This window comes from Cherax quadricarinatus, chromosome 2, assembly GCF_038502225.1.
Source record: "Cherax quadricarinatus isolate ZL_2023a chromosome 2, ASM3850222v1, whole genome shotgun sequence".
Lineage (NCBI taxonomy): Eukaryota > Metazoa > Arthropoda > Malacostraca > Decapoda > Parastacidae > Cherax > Cherax quadricarinatus.
Window position 1 is genome coordinate 55,902,605 of NC_091293.1, and position 23,140 is coordinate 55,925,744.

Consider the following 23,140-nt stretch of genomic DNA (forward strand, 5'->3'; position numbering starts at 1 on the left):
GTTTCCAAATATGCTTCATTCACATATAAAGCCTTTCCTTACTTAGCGATGTGCTAGTGTACCGACGCCTCGGACTTAGGACAGGCTCTTTGACCATTATTCATACCTAAATAATATACAGAGGAACCCCGGTTTCATACTTTATCCATTCCAGAAGGTCGTTCTAAATCCAACAAGTGCGAAAACCAAAGTAATATTACCCTTAAGAAATAATGTAAATACTGTATACAATTAATCCGTTTCAGACACCCAAAAATATTAACCAAAAATACGTTTTTTAAAGAATAACTATACATAGTTTTACATAAAGAAAACATTGAGAAATAAATATAAAGCACTAATGAAATGGATAAATGAACATTTAACATCACTTTTACCTTTATTGAAGACTTGTTAGCATATGGAGGGAGGAGAGTTTATTGTTTGGAGACAGGACAAAATACTTAAATATGATGCTAACATCAACTAAAGTCAGTACCTGACCAGCCGGGCTGTGGCTCGTATGTTGGATTGCGTGCAGCCTGCAGTAACAGCCTGGTTGATCAGGCCCTGATCCACCATGAGACCTGGTCACAAACCGGGCCGCGGGGGCGTTGACCCACGGAACTCTCTCCAGGTAAATGAAATGACTAAATGATCATTTAACATCACTTTCACCTTTATTGAAGACTCTTGTTGGTGTATGGAAGGAGGAGAGTTTATTGTTTGGAGACAGGACAAAATACTTAAATATGATGCTAATATCAACTCTACAGCTTATTTATCTATCACAGTTCATCTAATATGACATAATAAACAATATTAATAACATAGAAACATGATATATATTCTAGAATTAATAAAATATGTCATTACGTATGTGACTATTGGTGGTGGTGGTGTTGTTGGGTTTATCAGGGCCACTGACAGCATAAGCCATATAGTGGTGGTGGTGGCAGCAGCAGCAGCTACCACCACTAAACACATTACTAGTCGCACTGAAACACCACTAGTCACACCACTCACACTGAAACAATGTACATAATTTATAAATAAGAAATATTGTATAAAAACATAATAGAAAATGTAAAGAAATAAAGTGGTTATCGTGGAGAATGTAAAGAAATAAAGTGGTTATTAAGATACTGGCAGAGGTTTAGGGTGGTGGAAGATACGCAGGGCGGCATATGTTGTCAGTGGCTCTATATACCTCCAACAACATTGGAAGATTTAGTTTCATGTTGTCCTTTTTCTGTCGCTTAATGGCTTAACTTACTTGCTACACTGTTAATGCTACACTTTATCACTGGCTGGCACTATAGCCTTTATTGACTCCTGCTGCTTTAGAATCTTACGTATCATAGAACATAAGAACATAAGAAATGAGGAACACTGCAGCCGGCCTACTGGCCCATGCGAGGCAGGTCCAAGTATCCTACCGGCTTAAGCCAATGCCCCAACCTAGTCAGGTCAGGTCAGGTCATATTCACTTAAGGAAGGAACATGGCAAATGACCTAGTAGCACAAGCTAATCAGGTCCAACTCTCACCCACCCACACCCACTCATGTATTTTTCTAACCTATTTTTAAAACTACACAACGTTTTACCCTCTATAACTGTACTTGGGAGTTTGTTCCACTCATCCACAACTCTGTTACCAAACCAGTGCTTTCCTATGTCCTTCCTGAATATGAATTTTTCCAATTTAAAACCATTGCTGCAAGTCCTGTCCAGGCCAGATATCTTCAGCACACCATTTACATCCCCTTTATTTATTCCTATCTTCCATTTATACACCTCAGTCATATCCCCCCTAACTCTATGCCTTTCTAGAGAGTGCAGATTCAGGGCCCACAGTCTATCTTCATAGGAAAGATTTCTGATACATGGGATCAACTTTTTCATCCACCTTTGTACGTTTTCCAGAGCATTTATATCCATTCTGTAATACAGTAGCCAAAACTGTGAAGCATAATCTAAATGAAGCCTAACCAAGGATATATAGAGTTGAAGATCAACCTGAGGACTCCTATTATTTATGCTTCTTGATATGAAGCCAGGGATTCTGTTAGCTTTATTGTGAACACTTTTGCACTGTTGTCTTGGTTTCAGATTACTGCTAACCAGAACTCCTAAATCTTTTTCGCAATCCGTAATATTAAGATCTACATTATTTAGTTTATAATTCGACGGCCTATTTTGGTGTCATCGGCAAACTTCCTTATGTCGCTCTTTATGCCCTCATCTATGTCGTTTATGTAGATTGTGAACAACAGGGGGCCCAACACTGACCCCTGTGGAACACTGCTCGTGACGCTTCCCCACTCTGATTTCTCCCCATTTGTGCAAATCCTCTGCTACCTATTTGTCAACCATGCCTCTATCCAGGAAAAAATTTCTCCTCCTATTCCATGTGCCTTAATTTTCTTCAATAGTCTTTGATGTGGGACCCTGTCAAAAGCCTTACTAAAGTCCATATACACAATATCATATTCATTACCAAGATCTACCTCCTCAAATACCTTAGTGAAAAAAGTTAATAAATTTGTTAGGCAGGAATGTCCCTTTGTAAAACCATGCTGAGATTCGTTGATTAATTTATGCTTTTCAAGGTGGCTACAAACTGCCTTGGCAATTATTGATTCCATAATTTTCCCACTATGGAGGTTAGGCTTATTGGTCTATAGTTCAAAGCTAAGGACCTGTCACCTGCTTTGAAAATAGATATCACAGTTGCCATTTTCCACTTATCTGGCACCATACCAGTTTGTAGTGATATTTTGAAAAGATTAGCCAAAGGTTTGCTAAGTTCCTCTTTACATTCCTTTAGAACCTTTGCATACAGATCAGGGCTTTGGGATTTGTTAGGTTTTAACCCCTTGACTGTTGCAACCCCCAATCCTGAAGTGTCTCCTGGTGTCGCAAAATTTAAAAAAGAAAAAAAAATTTTTTTTCTTGTGAAATGATAGAGAATCTTTTCCCGATTGTAATGACACCAAAAACACGAAGTTTGATGGAAAACTGACGGAATTACGCTCTTGCCAAGTTAGCGACCTTAGCGATATTTACAAATTGACGATTTCGCCCACTTTGAGCCCTATTTTTGGCTAATTCCATTGTTCCAGTTGACTAAACTCATAGCTATTTCTTTAGAACTCCATTTTTTTCTATCGATTGAGTACAAGAAACTGCCCATTTACCGATTTCAACTACCCAATAACGTGGTCAGAAATTTACAATTTGGCCAATTTCACAAAAATTAAAAAATATGACAATTTCAAAATAGGGTTAAGAATGAATAATGGAGACATTCCTGGCTCTAAAATAACATTTTCTTTGTTCATCAGTCACGTCTCCAGGCCCCTCTGATATTACTCTTGCTTTCTATTTTGAATTTTTATTCAAACAAAAAATAGAAGATTTACTGTTATGCAGACTACTGCAATACTGTAATAATTGTATAAATAACATCAACCCATTCATGACTGCATATTAGAATGGCTAGTTGGACATTTATTGGACAACGACATCATTTGTTTACTTTTGAACATCGGCAAAAATCAAACATTTCCCCTACTTTGAGCTCCATTTCTAGGTTCTTTTTATAGTAAAATCAATCAAAATCACCTCTATTTCTATAATATGTTTTCCATTCTATCAAATGAGACCAAGAAAACGAGAATACAACCATAAATACTATACGAAAATAGACCACAAAGTTGGCATTTTAATTAAAAAAAACGGTCGGAGTTTTTTTTCTCATTATGCACTGCGTGCTCCAGGATTTTTTTATATGGTGCACACTGACCACACAGACCCATTCTCTCACATGTGGGCCTACCAGCTTTCTCCTGCTTGATTTGAAGCCGCTAGAATTTATGAGTACGTATATATACGTCAAACACGGTACCTCGTAAGATGTATATATATGGCCGCGACAGTCAAAGGGTTAACCTCAAGATTATTAATTAGCATTTTCCTGCTGGCAAGGACCAAGTCAAGCAGGTTATTTCCTCTAGTTGGTTCTGTCACAAACTGTTTTAAAAAACAATCCTGAATCGTATCAAGAAAGTCACTTGACTCTAAATTTCCTGTCAAATTGCTCCACTCAATCTGTCTATAGTTGAAATTTCCCATTAGCACTACATTTTCGTATGTAGACGCCTTACAAATTTCATCTCGTAGAAGCTTACTGCACTCCCTATCAAGATTTGGAACCCTGTAAATCACACCCAAAATTAGTTTTTCACGGCCCTCGAGAAGCTGTAACCAAGCAGTTTCAGTGGCTGACGCTTCTAATTTTGTATCTTGTCGAACACAACAATTTAAATTCTCTGACATACATCACTACTCCACCACCCTTCCTGTTGACCCTGTCAGTGTGGAATAATTTATAGCCTTGTATGTGACATTCAGAAGGCATCTCTCTATCTTTCAGATTGAGCCAGGTCTCTGTTATAGCAATAATATCTATGTTTCCTGCACTTGCAGTTAATCTTAGCTCATCTATCTTATTTCTTACACTCCTGCTATTAGTATAGTAAACCTTAAGGGAGCTAGTCCCTTGCTGCCCTCTGCTGTCTCCCTTTGTTTGCTGACCTGATCTATTGTCTTTATTTATAACTTCATGATGACTGTCTTTTATACATTTACTGTTTTCAACCCTAGTGTTGCAACCTGCCTGTTTCCCCACACACACCCATACCTCTGTCTTCTATCAGTTTAAAATCCTAGGCATTTCAGCAATGGCCCTCTCGATCGAGTTTGCAAGTGCTACCACCCCTGCCCCAGAGAGATGAACCCCATCCCTTACATACATATCATGTTTGCCATAAAAAATTTTCCCAGTTGTCAATGAATGGGATTGCAAGTTCCTTGCAGTATCTGTCTAGCCAGCAATTTACACCAATTGCCATAGACAACCATTCATTGCCCACTTCCTTTCTAGGCAAGATGCTACATATAATTGGGACCCCTCCCTTAGACTTAATTAAATCTATAGCTGACCTGTATTTATCTAGCAGCTCTTCTCTCCTACCTTTCCCAGTATCATTTCCACCAGCACTTAAGACAGATAATAGGCTTGTTCCCATTACCTGACATTGATATTATCCAACCTGTTGACTATGTCACTAACACCAGTTCCCGGGAAGCACACTATCTCTTACCTTCTTATTTCTATAACAGAAAGCACGGTCCATATATCTTACCTATGAGTCACCAACCACAAGGATGCACTTACCTCTATTTACAGGGAAGTAGCACCTTTAGCTTCACTGGCCACTGAAATACACTCATCCTGAAGAGCAGAGAAGTTCTTAACTCTCTTAATTTTCCTTATTTTGATGCTCTTCCCATTACTGGGAACCACTTGCCACTTGTAGCAGGTGCTGGACTGCACCTCACTGCTGGTAGCCGTTACTACCTCCCCGCCTACAGCCTCCTCGCAGTGAGTGACAGACTGCACCTCGCTGCTGGTAGCCTCATTCACCTCCACCATTCCAGCCACCTCACACTCACTCCCAAACCCATTGAGGTGAACCTTCAGCCTCCTAATTTCCTCCTGGAGAAGCAAGACTTCTTCCTGCAACTCTCCAACCTCAGATTTTAAAACACTGCAAAAGCAAGCCATGCTTTGTAACCGTACACACTAATCCCCAAACCAGCTCAGGGCCTGTGACCTCACATGACGACTGACCACTGACCACTGACCACTGACCACTGACCACTGACCACTGACCACTGACCACTGAAGAAGGCACATTCTCCCCTCTCTCTCATCCCTGACAACTTTTAAATTTAGGACTCTGCTAAAAAATCATCTTATCTCTCAATATTAACCAAATCAACCAAAACATCTACTAATTAGTTTTATTATGTGACCTCTAGGCTTTTAACCCTTTGAGGGTTTCAGACGTACTAGTACGGCTTACGACCCAGGGTTTTTGACGTACCTGGAGTTTACCTGGAGAGAGTTTCGGGGGTCAACGCCCCCGCGGCCCGGTCTGTGACCAGGCCTCCTGGTGGATCAGCCCCTGATCAACCAGGCTGTTGCTGCTGGCTGCACGCAAACCAACGTACGAGCCACAGCCCGGCTGATCAGGAACTGACTTTAGGTGCTTGTCCAGTGCCAGCTTGAAGACTGCCAGGGGTCTGTTGGTAATCCCCCTTATGTGTGCTGGGAGGCAGTTGAACAGTCTCGGGCCCCTGACACTTATTGTATAGTCTCTTAACGTGCTAGTGACACCCCTGCTTTTCATTGGGGAGATGGTGCATCGTCTGCCAAGTCTTTTGCTTTCGTAGTGAGTGATTTTCGTGTGCAAGTTCGGTACTAGTCCCTCTAGGATTTTCCAGGTGTATATAATCATGTATCTCTCCCTCCTGCATTCCAGGGAATACAGGTTTAGAAACCTCAAGCGCTCCCAGTAATTGAGGTGTTTTATTTCCGTTATTTCCGTTATGTACGCCTAAATTCTAGCGCCCTCAAATCTAGTGGGAGAAAGCTGGTAGGCCTCCATATGAAAGAACGGGTTTATGTGGTCAGTGTGCATGGTATAAAAAAAATCCTGCAGCACACAGTGCATAATGAGAAAAAAAAAACTTTGACCGTTTTTTGGGAATAAAACAGCAACTTTGCACTGTATTTTCGTATGGTATTTGTTGTTGTATTCCAGTTTTCTTGGTCTCATTTTATAGAATGGAAGGCATATCATAGAAATTGAGATGATTTTGACTGGTTTTACAATGATAAGTACCTTGAAATTGAGCTCAAAGTAGCAGAAATGTTCGATTTTTACCAAAGTTCAAAAGTAAACAAATCATGCCAAGCGTCCAATACACATCAACTGGTGAGTCTAATATTCTTTTGCAAGTGCGCCAATATGATTCATACCATTTTTTACACTAATGCAGTAGTCTGCATAACAGTAAATCTTCTGTTTTTTGTGAGAATAAAAATTCAAAGTGGAAAGCAAAAGAATGTAAGAGGGGCCTTGAGACGTGACTAATGAACAGAGGAAATGTCATTTTAGTGCCAGGAATGTATTTCTTGTTTATTCTGGACCCTATTCGGAAATTGGCATCTTTTGAAATTTGTGTGAAATTGGCAAAATTGCTAAATTCTGACCACTGTACTGGATAGTTGAAATTGGTAAATGGGTGGTTTCTTGCACTCATTCAATAGAAAAAATGGAGTTCTAGCGAAATATTCATGTTTTTTGTCGACTAGTACAGGGGAACTGGCCAAAAATAGGGCTCAAAGTGGGCAAAATCGCCCATCCGTAAACATCGCTGAGACCGCTAACTTCGCGAGAGCATAATTCCGTAAGTTTTCCATAAAATTTCATATTTTTGGTGTCATTATGATCGGGAAAAGACTCTCTATCTTTTCATAAGAAAAAATTATTTTTTTTTTTTAAATTTGGCCGACCCTGAGAACGAGTCTGGGAGAGGGCCTGTCGACCCTCAAAGGGTTAATTCTGCCAAATCATAAAATATTACCACCTGAACCATTACTTGTAATATAGATTTTGTGTGCAATTTCAAGATTATTTTATGGAACCTTACTCTACCTTACTACCTCACATCTGTATTAAGTTTAAATAAGTTCGTAAAACAGTTAACCACTTTTTCTTTTCAATTCAATTCAATTCAAAGTTTATTCTCTATAAGGATTACAATGCTGAGTTTACAGAATTTGGTTATTGTGTGGTTTACATGTAGTAAAATAATAATTACAGAGTGTACCACTAGAACACCTAGCATGGCTAGGCATTTCGGGCTGACTTAAATTAAATCTTAAGTTTAAAATATTACAAAATTATGAGATAAGTTGGTATTATGGCTAAGTGACTAAATACTAGTTTGTGAGTTTAGCAATGTGAATACTTTTGTTTTGGCACTATACATAGTTTCAGTATTGGAGTATCACAGGCCAACTTATGACTAGTTAAGATTCATTATTTTGAGATGGAGATTGATATCTCTGTTTATGGTCAAATGGGTGAGTGAGTGTAAGTGTTAACCACCAGGTGGTATTCGTGTAATTAGTTGACAGGATGTATCAGAGAGATAAGATGTTTTCTGATGGTAGCTTTGAAGGTGATGAATGTGTCTGCAGTTTTGGAATTTTCAGGTAGGGTGTTCCAGATTTTAGGGCCTTTGACATACATTGAATTTTTGTAAAGGTTTAGTCGGACACGGGGAATGTCATAGAGATGTTTGTGTCTGGTGTTGTGCCTGTGGGTTCTGTCGCAACTATCAAGAAAGCGTTTTAGGTCAAGGTTAATATTGGAATTTAAGGTCCTGTAGATGTAGATTGCACAGTAGTAAGTGTGGATGTACTGAACAGGGAGTAAGTTTAGATCTATGAAGAGTGGGGGGGGGGGGGTGTTGCCAGGGATGGGATTAAGTGATTATTCTTACTGCGGCTTTTTGTTGGGTTATTATTGGCTTTAGGTGTGTTGCTGCAGTTGAACCCCAAGCACAGATAGCATAGGTGAGGTATGGATATATAAGTGAATGGTATAGTGAGAGAAGGGCAGTTTCGGCACGTAGTATCGTATCTTGGAGAGGATCCCAACCGTTTTGGATACTTTTTTGGTTATGTGTTGGATATGGGTGCTGAAGTTCAGGTTGTTGTCGAGGTATAGGCCTAGGAATTTGCCCTCATTATGCCTGGCAATTAGAGTGTTGTCGATCTTAATGTTAATTTGCACATCTCCTGTTCTGCTACCAAACATAATGTAGTAGGTTTTGTCAGTGTTAAGCATAAGTTTATTGGCTGTCATCCAAGTCGATATTTTGATCAGCTCCTCATTAACAATGGTGTTGAGGGTGGCAAGATTAGGGTGAGAGATGACATAAGTCGTGTCCTCAGCAAAGAGAATGGGGTTCAGGTGTTGAGATACGTTTGGAAGATCATTGATGTATATGAGGAAGAGCAGGGGACCAAGGACACTTCCCTGTGGAACTCCAGTATCAAGTGGCTGTGTTGTTGATGCTGTGTCTTTAATGGTGACATACTGATACCTATTAGTAAGGTAAGATTTGAAATATGCAAGCGCATGGCCTCTTATACCATAATGGTCAAGTTTGTGGAGTAGGATGCCGTGGTCTACTGTGTCAAAAGCTTTTCTTAGGTCAATAAAAATTCCTAGTGGATATTCCTTATTTTCCAATGCTGTGTAAAGCAGATCTAGCATTTTTATGATTGCATCGTTAGTGCTTTTATTTTTCCTGAATCCAAATTGGCAGGGGTTGAGTATGTTTTGTGACGTTATAAATGAATATAGTCTCCTGTGCATGAGTTTCTCAAAGATTTTGGATAGCAATGGTAAGTTTGATATTGGCCTATAGTTGTTTAAATCTGTAGGGTCACCACCTTTATGTATTGGTGTAACCCTTGCCGTCTTGAGTAGTTTCGGGAAGGTGCTAGTTTCTAGTGACTTGTTAAAAAGTAATGAGATAGCATGCGAAAGGACATGGGCCGCTCTCTTGTACAATAATGGTGGGACATGAGACAGATTCCCTGAGTTATTTTTAAGTGACTTTATAATCTCGGTGACTTCCATGGGCTCAGTTGGAGCAAGATAGAAGGAATTTGGGAAATTTCCATCTAGGTAGTCCCCGGCATGGGCATTGGTGCGTGGGATTTTATTGGCGAGATTAGAACCTATGGTTGAGAAGAAGTCGTTTATCTTGTTAGCTGTGTCGGTGGGTTGCAGTGGTGTTTCATTAGGTTTAGTTAGGACAATATTCTTGTTTTTTTTCAGTTTGTGGGTCCCTAGAATCTGAGAGAGTGTTTTCCAGGTCTTTTTTATATCTCCTCTTGTGTCAGTGAAACTACTGGAGTAGTATAGTTGTTTGGCTTTCTTTATTACTTTGGTGAGGACTGATGAAAAGTGTTTAAGAATATCTTTGTGTATTAAGCCCTGTCTATATTGCTTTTCATATTGGTGTTTCTTATCAATGGATTTCAGAATGGTGCTGGTTAGGCATGGGCAACCAAGCCGTTTGTTTGTGATCTGTTTCGTTTTTATAGGACAATTTTTGTTGTATAGTCTAAGTAATTTGTTAAGAAAAATGTCTGTCCAGTCATCAATACCATTGGCCTTGGAGAATTCTGTAGGCCAGTCAACAGTCTCTAGGTCAGCTGTGAGCTTCCTTATTGGAGCCTCATCATGGAGTCTAAATGAAACTTTGTTGTATTCAAGTGGTGGTTTACTAATGTTTGTCAAGAGGAAGGTAGGGTAGTGGTCTGTAGTGCTATCTGTGATTATCCCTGATTTAAGGGGGGCTAGTATATTGGTCCATATGTGGTCTATTATGGTTGCACTTGTTTCAGTGAGCCTGGTTGGTTTAGTTATTGTTGGTATGAGAAGTGTGTTGTTCATATTGTTGATGAAATCAGTTACAGGCTGATCATCTAGTAGGCCAAGGTTGATGTTGAAGTCTCCAGCTAAGAGAAGGTGGTGCTTATTCACTTGTCTGTTTGTTATTAGTGCCTTTCGTTTCTCACTGAAATTTGGGATGTTTGTGTGGGGTATCCGGTAAATGGCACCGATTGTGTGATCTCGTGGATTAAGGCGTCTTAAGGTTTTTTACAGTAAAATTAGCAAAAATGTATTCTCCATATTCATCACTAAAGCAAGTGGTGCTAATACAAGATAATTGGTTAGAGTAATAGATTGCAATACCACCCCCAACTTGGTATGGTCTGCAGTTGTGGATTGCTGTGTATCCTGGTAGAGAGTAGATATCTATTATGTCGTGCTTAAGCCAGGTCTCAGTAAGAATAATGCAGGAGAAGGGTGTCTTTAGTGATTCAAGGAGTGCCAGGAGGTCATCATAGTGTTTTCTTAAGGACCTAATGTTGTAGTTAAGTACTGATAGACTTTTATCATTGTTTAGGATAGTGCTGGCTTGTGATGCTGTGTAGTAAAGGCAGTTACTTTCCAATAGGTTTTGATTGTGTCAGATTATGGAGGTTTAGATCAGGGTCAATGTGATCAATCATCTTCTAGGTTTAAATTATGATTATTTATATCCTGAGTTGTGGGTTGAGTTTTAGTACTGATATCTATAGTGGTGGGAAGTTTGGACAAGTGTATAGCTATAGCATTTTGGTCATGTAGAGTATAGTCACTAATACACATAATGGAGTTGGTGTTGTCTATGTGTTGTGCTGGAATGAGCTAAAGTACAACTAGGTATAAACTAATAATATAAAAATACAAATTAAAAATAGCACAAGACTCTCACTTGGAATTGCACTAAGGTCTAATGTAATGACTTTGGTATAGTCTATGTATTGAGCTAGAATGAGCTATAGTACAACTAGGTTTAATCTAATAATATAAAAATACAAATTAAAAATAGCACCAGACTCTCACTAGTAATTACACTATGGTCTAATATAATGAATTTGGTATTGACTATGTATTGAGCTAGAATGAGCTATAGTACAACTGAGTTTAATCTAATGATATAAAAAAGGCACAAGACTCTCAGTTGTAATTGCACTAAGGTCTTATATAAGCTGTTTACAAGACTTAGAGTATAACTAGATTTAAATTGACAAGATAAAATATGCAAGTTAAGGTAGCAAAATAATAAAAAAAAAAGTAGAAAAAAAAATATATGAGGTAGTTGGTACTAGTTAGCAAAAGATAGTTAAGGGCCTTGAACAATAATATAAATTGAAATATACACTAATTGCACACACAATATAGTCACTAAGATATGAAAACAATCTTAGAATAGGACTTATAATATAAACTTATAATATAAAAATTCAAATTGAAATGGTACTTGCAATTGCACTAGGGTCTGGTATAGGTTGTTGACAAGATCAAGAGTATAACTAGATTTAAATTGACAAAATAAAATTCACAAATTAAAGTACCAAAAGAATAATAAGTAAAAAATAACAATGGCAATGTCTTGGTTATAATATGATAGTAAGATGGTAGACAGGTACACAAGTAGACAGGTACACAGGTACAGAGGCACACAAGTGCACAGGTACAAAGGATAATATGAAGGTTGGAGTTGAATATACAAACTTGGAAATTTGGCAACAAAATGTTATGGGAAGTATAAAATAATGACTAGTGTACAAAAGTAAAATTGACTGGTAGTAAATATGGTGTTTAATAAAATTTTAGTAAGTAATAATGATTACAAAATAAATGAAAAAGTAATGTTTATTTCTTTCAAAATTGCACTGGTAGTTATACTTGAGGTTATTTGGCAGTACAAGGTAATTAAGAGTACTCTAAGATAGTAAATGTGGTATTAAAACTGGTTAAGGTATTTAGAAAAGTAACGGTTATTAAATGATGTCAAAAATGTTAAGAGTAAATTGTATTGATAGTAAAAATGGTAATTATTAATTTTAGTAAGTAATATCAATTGATAGTATTTAAAAAAATAGGTAGTAATATGGACAGAGAAAGTATCGATTCAGCTAATATTTAAGCAAACAATAGTAAATAAGAAAATTAGATAAGGTGACTTATGCTTACTAGTAAAATCACAAAATGAGGTAGTTGATTATTTAATTACTAAGAGATTGTACTACGAGATTTGAACAATAATGGAGCAAAACATACACTACATTACATAGGCTTTTAGGTTGGACATTGTTTAGTTATTCTCTGTAAGATTAGTATCCCTGAGAAATCGTGATGGATCATTCTCGTTCGTGATTGTGTACAGTTGACCTACATTCGTTTTCCTAACTAGAATTTTCCCATCCCGTGTGAAGCATTGGTGTATTGTGTCATTATTCTCCCGCTTAAGTTTTCTGACTGTATACAGGAGGTTCTGACGTTTTTTGGTAAGACACTCGTTTGTGTATACCTTTTTCTTTACTTTAATAGATGCAATTATTAAGTCTTTTTTCCTGTCATGTGAGTGGAATCTAAGCATAACACTTTTTCTACCATGGGATCCTAGTAACCTGGCTTCTTTTATTTCTGACTCTGGTACTGTAACTTTTGTTTGATCCTTTATGATCTGCAGAGTAATTTCTTTACTGTTCGTTTGGTTCATATCACTGGGAAAAAGTGGACTGTTAACTATTACTGCGTCCGATAGTTTATCTTGCTCAGTTTTATCTTCTTGGAGAGCAAAGTAGTCACTGAACTGGTTATCTAAGTTGTTCTTCCATTCTTTTACTGCTTCTTCAACCTTTGTATTAAGAGATATTATTTGTTGGATATGGTTATCTATGACTGTTTGGATGGTCTTGTCACAGTTAGTCATTCCTGGTGTTGATAACTTTTGTTCAAGACTGAGGATTTTGTTCTCGAGTTGTGTCATCCTGGTGTCTTGTTTTGTTAGTGTCTCTCGAAGATTCATATTTTCAATAACTAAGGTGGAGATGCATGACTTTAGGGTATCTGGGTCGTTGGTCATACCTGAGAGACTACTTGGTAGGTTGAATCTGGGGAAGAGAGGGGAGGATGGGCTGGGGGCAGCCATATTTGTTGTTATTGTTGTGGTGTCGCCTTGAGCGGTGGTGAGTGGGGTGGTTGCTGGGCCGGCGTCCTCCTGGCTACACTTGTTGAATAGTTGATTTTTCGGTGTTTTCTTGCTGGCCTTGGTGCTGTTTCCTCTTAGATTGCGCCTCATAATACTACAGGAATTGTTGTAGTTAAGAAGAAGTTGTAGTTATACAAAGCTTGGGGTTACGTTGTTCGGCTGGCAGCAGGGTGTTGCTTTCGGTTTGTGGGCAGTCTTCCTTTGATCTCTAATATTTTCGATTTGTAGGTTTCACTGTTGGTAATCTTTGGTCATTCTGGGTGCTACGTTGGGTAGTGCAGTTTTGCTTGTAACTAGGTCATCATAGGAGCATTGGTGGCTCTGATAGTTGGAGAAAAGTACGGAGCTTGGAGGTTGCTGCTGCCGCTGCCCTCTCAGACCGATCCTTGTCTAGTTTTAAGTATAGTTGCTCTGTTCTTATTATCTAGTCTAGTTTTAATTAGTTACTATGTATTAGGATTAGTCTGCCCAAAATGCCCCAGCATGATAGTGGCTATTATTGTATTTAGCAAATCAAAATTGTAATTGCACATTGTAACCTTTACAAAGAAATAAACTTTATCTTATCTTATCTATCTTTACCAAAGGGCTGGCACTAGGAACTTTCTTTGGGCCCATGGTGGCTTATTTCGCAGTCACAATTAATAAACAAGCACAAAAATTGCGAAATGTTTTGGATGAATGCTCACTCAACCAGTGATAGAGTCAGACTGAAGTGGCGTCCCGGTGGGTGGACACGTCTGATATATGCGATTCCTGGGACAAGGTCTGAAATTTGAAGGAAAATTTCGCACAGAAGAGTGTCTGAAATCTGAAAAGTCTGATATCCGGTGTGTGCGAAATCCAGGGTTCCACTGTATATTAGAGCTCATTTCCTCTATTCTGTTTATTTCAGTATACATACAGTATACTACTGTATAAATATTTAAAAATACAGCGGTACCTTGGCTTACAAATTTAATTTATTCTGTGACCTTGTTTGTATCCTGATTTGTATGTATGCTGAGTCAGTTTTCCTCATTTAAATTACAGTGAACCCCCGCGTTTCGGCGGCTGCAACTTTCGTGAAATCCAACTTTCGGCAACTTCTTTCGGCAAAATATGGTCTCACGGTTCGTGATTGGCCTCGTGATTCGGCAATCGTCTGATACCCGTCCAGCATTAACGTGCACACAAAGCCAGTCTCCCACACCATTCACACTCAGTGTGCCACTGTTTATGAGCGAGTGACCATCATTGCATGCATTCATATGATACATTTCGTAATTGTGCTTTCGTAATTGTGCTTTCAGCTGCTAAATAAGTCACCATGGGTCCAAAAAATGCTGGTGCTAGCCCTTCAGTAAAGAAAGTGAGAAACATGATCGAATTAAAGAAAGAAATCATTGAAAAATAAGAAAATGGAATGTGTGTTTCAGAGCTAGCCAGGATGTATGGCAATCCCCATTCAACCATCACTTCAATTGTGGCGAAGGGAAAGGAAATCAAGGAATCTGTTGTTGCGAAAGGGGTAGATATGCTGACAAAAAAGAGATTGCAAATCCTCTAAGAAGTGGACAGGTTATTGTTGGTGTGGATTACCCAAAAACAGTTATCAGAAGATAGTGTTATGCAGTCGATAATTTGTGTAAAGGCAAGGCAGTTACATGACGATCTCGTAAAGAAAATGCCTCCAACGAATGCTGATGCTTGTGATTTTAATGCCAGCAAAGGCTGGTTTGAGAGATTTAAGAAGCGTAGTGGCATACACAGTGTGGTAAGGCATGGCGAGGCTGCAAGTGCTGACAAAAAAGTGGCTGAAAAATATGTTCAGGAGTTCAAAGGGTATGTAGAGACTGAACAGTTCAAACCCCAACAAGTGTTCAATTCTGACAAAATAGGTCTGTTTTGGAAGAAAATACCAAAGACGACCTATATCACATAGGAGGAAATGGCACTTCCAGGACACAAGCCTATGAAAGACAGGCTAACTCTTATGTTTTGTAGTAATGCTAGTGGGGATTTCAAAGTGAAGCCTTTATTAGTGTATCACTTTGAAAACCCCAGAGTGTTCAAGAAAAACAGTGTTGCCAAGGCTAATTTTTGTGTGATGTGGAAGGCTAACAGTAAGGCATGGGTCACTAGTGACATTTTCCTTGATTGGTTCAATGAAGTGTTTGGCCCCAGTGTGAAGAAATACCGCCTGGAAAATAAATTGGAACTCAAGTGCCTCCTGGTAATGGACAATGCTCCTGCTCATCCTCCAGATTTGGAAGAGCAAATGGTGCAGGAGTTTCGTTTCATCACTGTGAAGTTCCTGCCCCCTAATACCACTCTTCTCCTCCATCCCATGGACCAGAAGGTCATTTCAAACTTCAAAAACCTGTACACCAAAGCAGTGTTTCAAAAGTGCTTTGAAGTGACCTCAGACTCTGAATTGACCCTAAGAGAGCTCTGGAAAGATCACTTCAGTATCCTCCATTACATAAACCTTATAGGTAAGGCTTGGGAGGGAGTGACTTCTAGGACTTTGAACTCTGCTTGGAGAAAATTGTGGCCACACTGTGTACAAGAGAGGGATTTTGAAGGGTTGGGGGCTAACCATGAGGAGCTTATGGCAGTCGTGGAAAGTACTTTGACATTGGGATATTCCATGGGGTTGGATGCGAGTTTGGAGGATGTGGAAGAGTTGGTGGAGGACCACGATGAAGAGCTAACCACTACAGAGCTGCAAGACCTTCATCTGCAACAGCAACAGACCACAGCTCAGGAAATTGCTTCAGAGGAGGAGGAAGAGAGATGGAGGAAGGTGCCTTCTTCAAAGATTAAGGATATTTGTGCAATGTGGACAAAGGTGAAGACATTTATGGATGAACTTCACCCTGACAAAGCTGTTGCAGGCCGTATTGGCAACATGTACAATGACAGTGTTGTGTCCCATTTTAGGGATGTTTTAAAGAAACACCAGAAACAGAGCTCTTTGGACAGATATTTTGTGCAACAGGGGTCCAGTGACTCTCAAACTGGTCTCAGTGCCATTAAAAAACAAAGAAGGGAAGTAACCTTGGAAAAGGACTTGGTACCTGAAGTCTTTATGTAAGGGGATTCCCCTTTCAAACACTAGTGTACCTTCATCCTCTCCCCCTCCTCCTGTTTTCCATCCACCCAGAAGTCTTCAATAAAGGTCAGTGTAATGTTGTTATTATTTTATATATGTAGTAGTAGTATAGTATATGTAGTATGTAGTATAGTATATGTAGTAGTAGTATAGTAGTAGGTTGGTAGACAGCATGTATGTAGTATAGTATATGTAGTATATGTAGTAGTAGTATAGTAGTAGGTTGGTAGACAGCAACCACCCAGGGAAGTACTACCGTCCTGCCAGATGACTGTGAAACAGAAACCTGTAACTGTTTTGCATGATGGTAGGATTGCTGGTTTCTTTTTCTGTCTCATAAACACGCTAGATAACAGGGATATCTTGCTACTCCTACTAACACTTTGATCACACTTCACAGACACGCACATGCATATATATATACATACATCTAGGTTTTTCTCCTTTTTCTAAATAGTTCTTGTTCTTCTTTATTTCTTCTATTGTCCATGGGGAAGTGGAAAAGAATCTTTCCTCCGTAAGCCATGCGTGTCGTATGAGGCGACTAAAATGCCGGGAGCAATGGGCTAGTAACCCCTTCTCCTGTAGACACTTACTAAAAAAGAGAAGAAGAAAAACTTTATAAAACTGGGATGCTTAAATGTGCGTGGATGTAGTGCGGATGACAAGAAACAGATGATTGCTGATGTTATGAATGAAAAGAAGTTGGATGTCCTGGCCCTAAGCGAAACAAAGCTGAAGGGGGTAGGAGAGTTTCAGTGGGGGGAAATAAATGGGATTAAATCTGGAGTATCTGAGAGAGTTAGAGCAAAGGAAGGGGTAGCAGTAATGTTAAATGATCACTTATGGAAGGAGAAAAGAGAATATGAATGTGTAAATTCAAGAATTATGTGGATTAAAGTAAAGGTTGGATGCGAGAAGTGGGTCATAATAAGCGTGTATGCACCTGGAGAAGAGAGGAATGCAGAGGAGAGAGAGAGATTTTGGGAGATGTTAAGTGAATGTATAGGAGCCTTTGAACCAAGTGAGAGAGTAATTGTGGTAGGGGACCTGAATGCTAAAGTAAGAGAAACTTTTAGAGAGGGTGTGGTAGGTAAGTTTGGGGTGCCAGGTGTAAATGATAATGGGAGCCCTTTGATTGAACTTTGTATAGAAAGGGGTTTAGTTATAGGTAATACATATTTTAAGAAAAAGAGGATAAATAAGTATACAAGATATGATGTAGGGCGAAATGACAGTAGTTTGTTGGATTATGTATTGGTAGATAAAAAGACTGTTGAGTAGACTTCAGGATGTACATGTTTATAGAGGGGCCACAGATATATCAGATCACTTTCTAGTTGTAGCTACACTGAGAGTAAAAGGTAGATGGGATACAAGGAGAATAGAAGCATCAGGGAAGAGAGAGGTGAAGGTTTATAAACTAAAAGAGGAGGCAGTTAGGGTAAGATATAAACAGCTATTGGAGGATAGATGGGCTAATGAGAGCATAGGCAATGGGGTCAAAGAGGTATGGGGTAGGTTTAAAAATATAGTGTTAGAGTGTTCAGCAGAAGTTTGTGGTTACAGGAAAGTGGGTGCGGGAGGGAAGAGGAGCGATTGGTGGAATGATGATGTAAAGAGAGTAGTAAGGGAGAAAAAGTTAGCATATGAGAAGTTTTTACAAAGTATAAGTGATGCAAGGAGGGAAGAGTATATGGAGAAAAAGAGAGAGGTTAAGAGAGTGGTGAAGCAATGTAAAAAGAGAGCAAATGAGAGAGTGGGTGAGATGTTATCAACAAATTTTGTTGAAAATAAGAAAAAGTTTTGGAGTGAGATTAACAAGTTAAGAAAGCCTAGAGAACAAATGGATTTGTCAGTTAAAAATAGGAGAGGAGAGTTATTAAATGGAGAGTTAGAGGTATTGGGAAGATGGAGGGAATATTTTGAGGAATTGTTAAATGTTGATGAAGATAGGGAAGCTGTGATTTCGTGTATAGGGCAAGGAGGAATAACATCTTGCAGGAGTGAGGAAGAGCCAGTTGTGAGTGTGGGGGAAGTTCGTGAGGCAGTAGGTAAAATGAAAGGGGGTAAGGCAGCCGGGATTGATGGGATAAAGATAGAAATGTTAAAAGCAGGTGGGGATATAGTTTTAGAGTGGTTGGTGCAATTATTTAATAAATGTATGGAAGAGGGTAAGGTACCTAGGGATTGGCAGAGAGCATGCATAGTTTCTTTGTATAAAGGCAAAGGGGATAAAAGAGAGTGCAAAAATTATAGGGGGATAAGTCTGCTGAGTATACCTGGTAAAGTGTATGGTAGAGTTATTATTGAAAGAATTAAGAGTAAGACGGAGAATAGGATAGCAGATGAACAAGGAGGCTTTAGGAAAGGTAGGGGGTGTGTGGACCAGGTGTTTACAGTGAAACATATAAGTGAACAGTATTTAGATAAGGCTAAAGAGGTCTTTGTGGCATTTATGGATTTGGAAAAGGCGTATGACAGGGTGGATAGGGGGGCAATGTGGCAGATGTTGCAAGTGTATGGTGTAGGAGGTAGGTTACTGAAAGCAGTGAAGAGTTTTTACGAGGATAGTGAGGCTCAAGTTAGAGTATGTAGGAAAGAGGGAAATTATTTCCCAGTAAAAGTAGGCCTTAGACAAGGATGTGTGATGTCACCGTGGTTGTTTAATATATTTATAGATGGGGTTGTAAGAGAAGTAAATGCGAGGGTCTTGACAAGAGGCGTGGAGTTAAAAGATAAAGAATCACACACAAAGTGGGAGTTGTCACAGCTGCTCTTTGCTGATGACACTGTGCTCTTGGGAGATTCTGAAGAGAAGTTGCAGAGATTGGTGGATGAATTTGGTAGGGTGTGCAAAAGAAGAAAATTAAAGGTGAATACAGGAAAGAGTAAGGTTATGAGGATAACAAAAAGATTAGGTGATGAAAGATTGAATATCAGATTGGAGGGAGAGAGTATGGAGGAGGTGAATGTATTCAGATATTTGGGAGTGGACGTGTCAGCGGATGGGTCTATGAAAGATGAGGTGAACCATAGAATTGATGAGGGAAAAAGAGTGAGTGGTGCACTTAGGAGTCTGTGGAGACATAGAACTTTGTCCTTGGAGGCAAAGAGGGGAATGTATGAGAGTATAGTTTTACCAACGCTCTTATATGGGTGTGAAGCATGGGTGATGAATGTTGCAGCGAGGAGAAGGCTGGAGGCAGTGGAGATGTCATGTCTGAGGGCAATGTGTGGTGTGAATATAATGCAGAGAATTCGTAGTTTGGAAGTTAGGAGGAGGTGCGGGATTACCAAAACTGTTGTCCAGAGGGCTGAGGAAGGGTTGTTGAGGTGGTTTGGACATGTAGAGAGAATGGAGCGAAACAGAATGACTTCAAGAGTGTATCAGTCTGTAGTGGAAGGAAGGCGGGGTAGGGGTCAGCCTAGGAAAGGTTGGAGAGAGGGGGTAAAGGAGGTTTTGTGTGCGAGGGGCTTGGACTTCCAGCAGGTATGCATGAGCGTGTTTGATAGGAGTGAATGGAGACAAATGGTTTTTAATACTTGACGTGCTGTTGGAGTGTGAGCAAAGTAACATTTATGAAGGGGTTCAGGGAAACCGGCAGGCCGGACTTGAGTCCTGGAGATGGGAAGTACAGTGCCTGCACTCTGAAGGAGGGGTGTTAATGTTGCAGTTTAAAAACTGTAGTGTAAAGCACCCTTCTGGCAAGACAGTGATGGAGTGAATGATGGTGAAAGTTTTTCTTTTTCGGGCCACCCTGCCTTGGTGGGAATCGGCCAGTGTGATAATAATAATAATAATGTACAGGTCTCCCTCAACATTCACGTTTTCAACTTTCACGGGCTTCACACATTCGCGAATTCCCAACCGCCAAATTCCCAGCCACCAAATTCCCAGCCACCAAATCATATTTAAGTTTCCCGCCACCTGCGAGTCCCTACTACCCTCCCTCCGACCCCCGCAACTGGCAGCCAGCCCTCCCACCACTGTGTGGTGAGTGTTTTGTTTGTTCATTATTTGCTATTAAACTACAGTATAAATAATGTAAACCCATTCATGACTGCATATTGGAATGGCTATTCGGACAGGTATTAGACGGTGACATCATGTGTTACTCTTGAACACTGCAAAGAATTAAACATTTCTGCTACAGCTAATAATAACAATAGTAATAATAATAATAATAATAATAATAATAATAATAATAAATATGATATAATTGAAGAAGGAAATTGTACAAAAATACGATGGAGTGGTTGACACATCGTCAGTGTGACTTTGTTTATGCTGGAGTGAATATTAGTCTCTCTGCTCTTCCAAACATTTCACAATAATTCATTGTGTTTGGTGCTTGTAGATTGAGTGTGACTGGAGTGGTAGAGGCAGTGATTGAGGCAATGGTATTTAATGGTGTTTAATAACATACATGTTAATAATAATACATGTTATTAATAATATGTACTATTATTATTTATATATGTTATTAAATACATACATGTTAATAATAATACATGTTATTAATAATAACATGTACTATTATTATTTATAACATATATGTTATTAAATACCACTGCCTCAACTGCTGAATTATTGTGAAATGTGTGGAAGAGCAGGGAGACTAATGTTCACTCCAGCATAAACAAAGTCACACTGACGATGTGTCAACCACTCCCTCGTATTTTTGTACAATTTCCTTCTTCAATTATATCGTATTTATTATTATTATTATTATTATTATTATTATTATTATTATTATTATTGTTACTATTGTTATTATTAGCAATAGCAGAAATGTTCGATTCTTTGCTGTGTTCAAGAGTAAACACATGATGTCACCTTCTAATACCTTTCCTAATAGCCATTCCAATATGCAGTCATGAATGGGTTTACATTATTTAATCTGTAGTTTAATAGCAAATAATGAACAAACAAAACACTCACCACACTGAGTGGTGGGAGGGCTGGCTGCCAGTTGCGGGGGTCGGAGGGAGGGTAGTAGGGACTCGCAGTGGTGGAGGCATTGGTGGAGGCAGTGGTGGAGTCTGTGGTATTTAATAACATACATGTTATTAACATACATGTTATTAAATAACATACGTTATTAAAGCATAACATGTATATATTTATTACAATTTACGACGTTTTCATGTATTTTATAATTATTCATGGTTCAACAAGTTAAGGAAGCAGTATTGTAATATATTTCCCTACAATATATTGGGGCACCAAACATTCACGGTTTTTCAACATTCGCGAGGCTCTTGATCCCCAAACCCTCGCGAATGTTGAGGGAGACCTGTACTTGATTTCTCATTGTTTTCTGTATGTAAATCTTTATTTAATTTGGATTTGTTTTTTTAATATTTTTGAGTGTCTGGAATGGATTAATTGTATTTCCATTATTTCTTATGGGGAAAATGGTTTCGCCATGCATGAGTTTCAACTTTCAGCAGACTCTCTGGAATGGATTAATCAGGAAAAACGAGGGTCCACTGTAATTAAAGAGCCATTAATCTGTTCCAGCTGAATTCCTGCTCTCAGGAGGCACGACAGAATACACTCACTATGATGCTAATATCAACTCAATGGCTTATTTGTCTATCACAGTTCATCTAATATGACATAATAAACAATATAAATAACATAGAAACATGATATGTATATACTCTAGAATGAATAAATTAGACCATAATATGGCGAGTGATGGTGGAAGGGCAGCAGCATCCGACATTTACTCTCCCACTGACTATAGTATCTTCCTATGCTCTTATTATAAGAGAAAGTGGAGTGTTTGTGAGGCTAACTGCACTAGATCACAGTTTCATAAGGAAAATGCTAAAAACATTGTATGTAATTTATAAATAAGAAATAGAGAATGTAGTGAAATAAAGTGGTTATTGTATGTATGGTGGAACCTTGACTTATGAGTTTCATCCGTTCCGTGACCTTGCTTGTATCCTGATCTGCTTGTATGCCGAGCCAATTTTCCTCATTTAAATTAACTGAAATGTCATTAATCCATTCCAGTGGAATTCCTGCTCTCAGGAGGCAGGAATATGATGCTAATATCAACTCTATGGCTTATTTTTCTATCACAATTCATCTAATATGACATAATAAACAATATAAATAACATAGAAACCTGATATATACTCTAGAATGAATAAAATATGTCATTATGTGACAAGTGGTGGCGGCCATTCCCTGCCTCTAGCAGCTGCCTTGTTGTGAGTCAGTGGAGGAGACCTCCCGCCATCCCCTGCCATCCCCCGACACTCCCGACACCACCATCCCAGCTTCCATGTTCAGTTCCACTTTTCTCCTACAGGCTAGCTGTGTTTGTGAATTGTGTTTTGATCTTTTAATTACCATATCTGCCAAGCAATCATGACACCCAGTAGGCATACCAGTGTTGCTGAATGACTTACTGACTTGACTGAATCACTTACTGACTTGACTGACTTACTGACTTGATTGACTGACTTACTGGCTTGACTGAATGACTTGACTG

General features: G+C 38.9%; 1 protein-coding gene across 2 annotated transcripts in view; it reads left to right on the forward strand.

The window, feature by feature from the left end:
• The window catches only part of LOC128694672 (cyclin-dependent kinases regulatory subunit), a 75,522-nt gene that overhangs the window by 12,168 nt on the left and 40,214 nt on the right, over positions 1–23,140 (forward strand). The gene's annotated exons all lie outside the window — the stretch shown is intronic.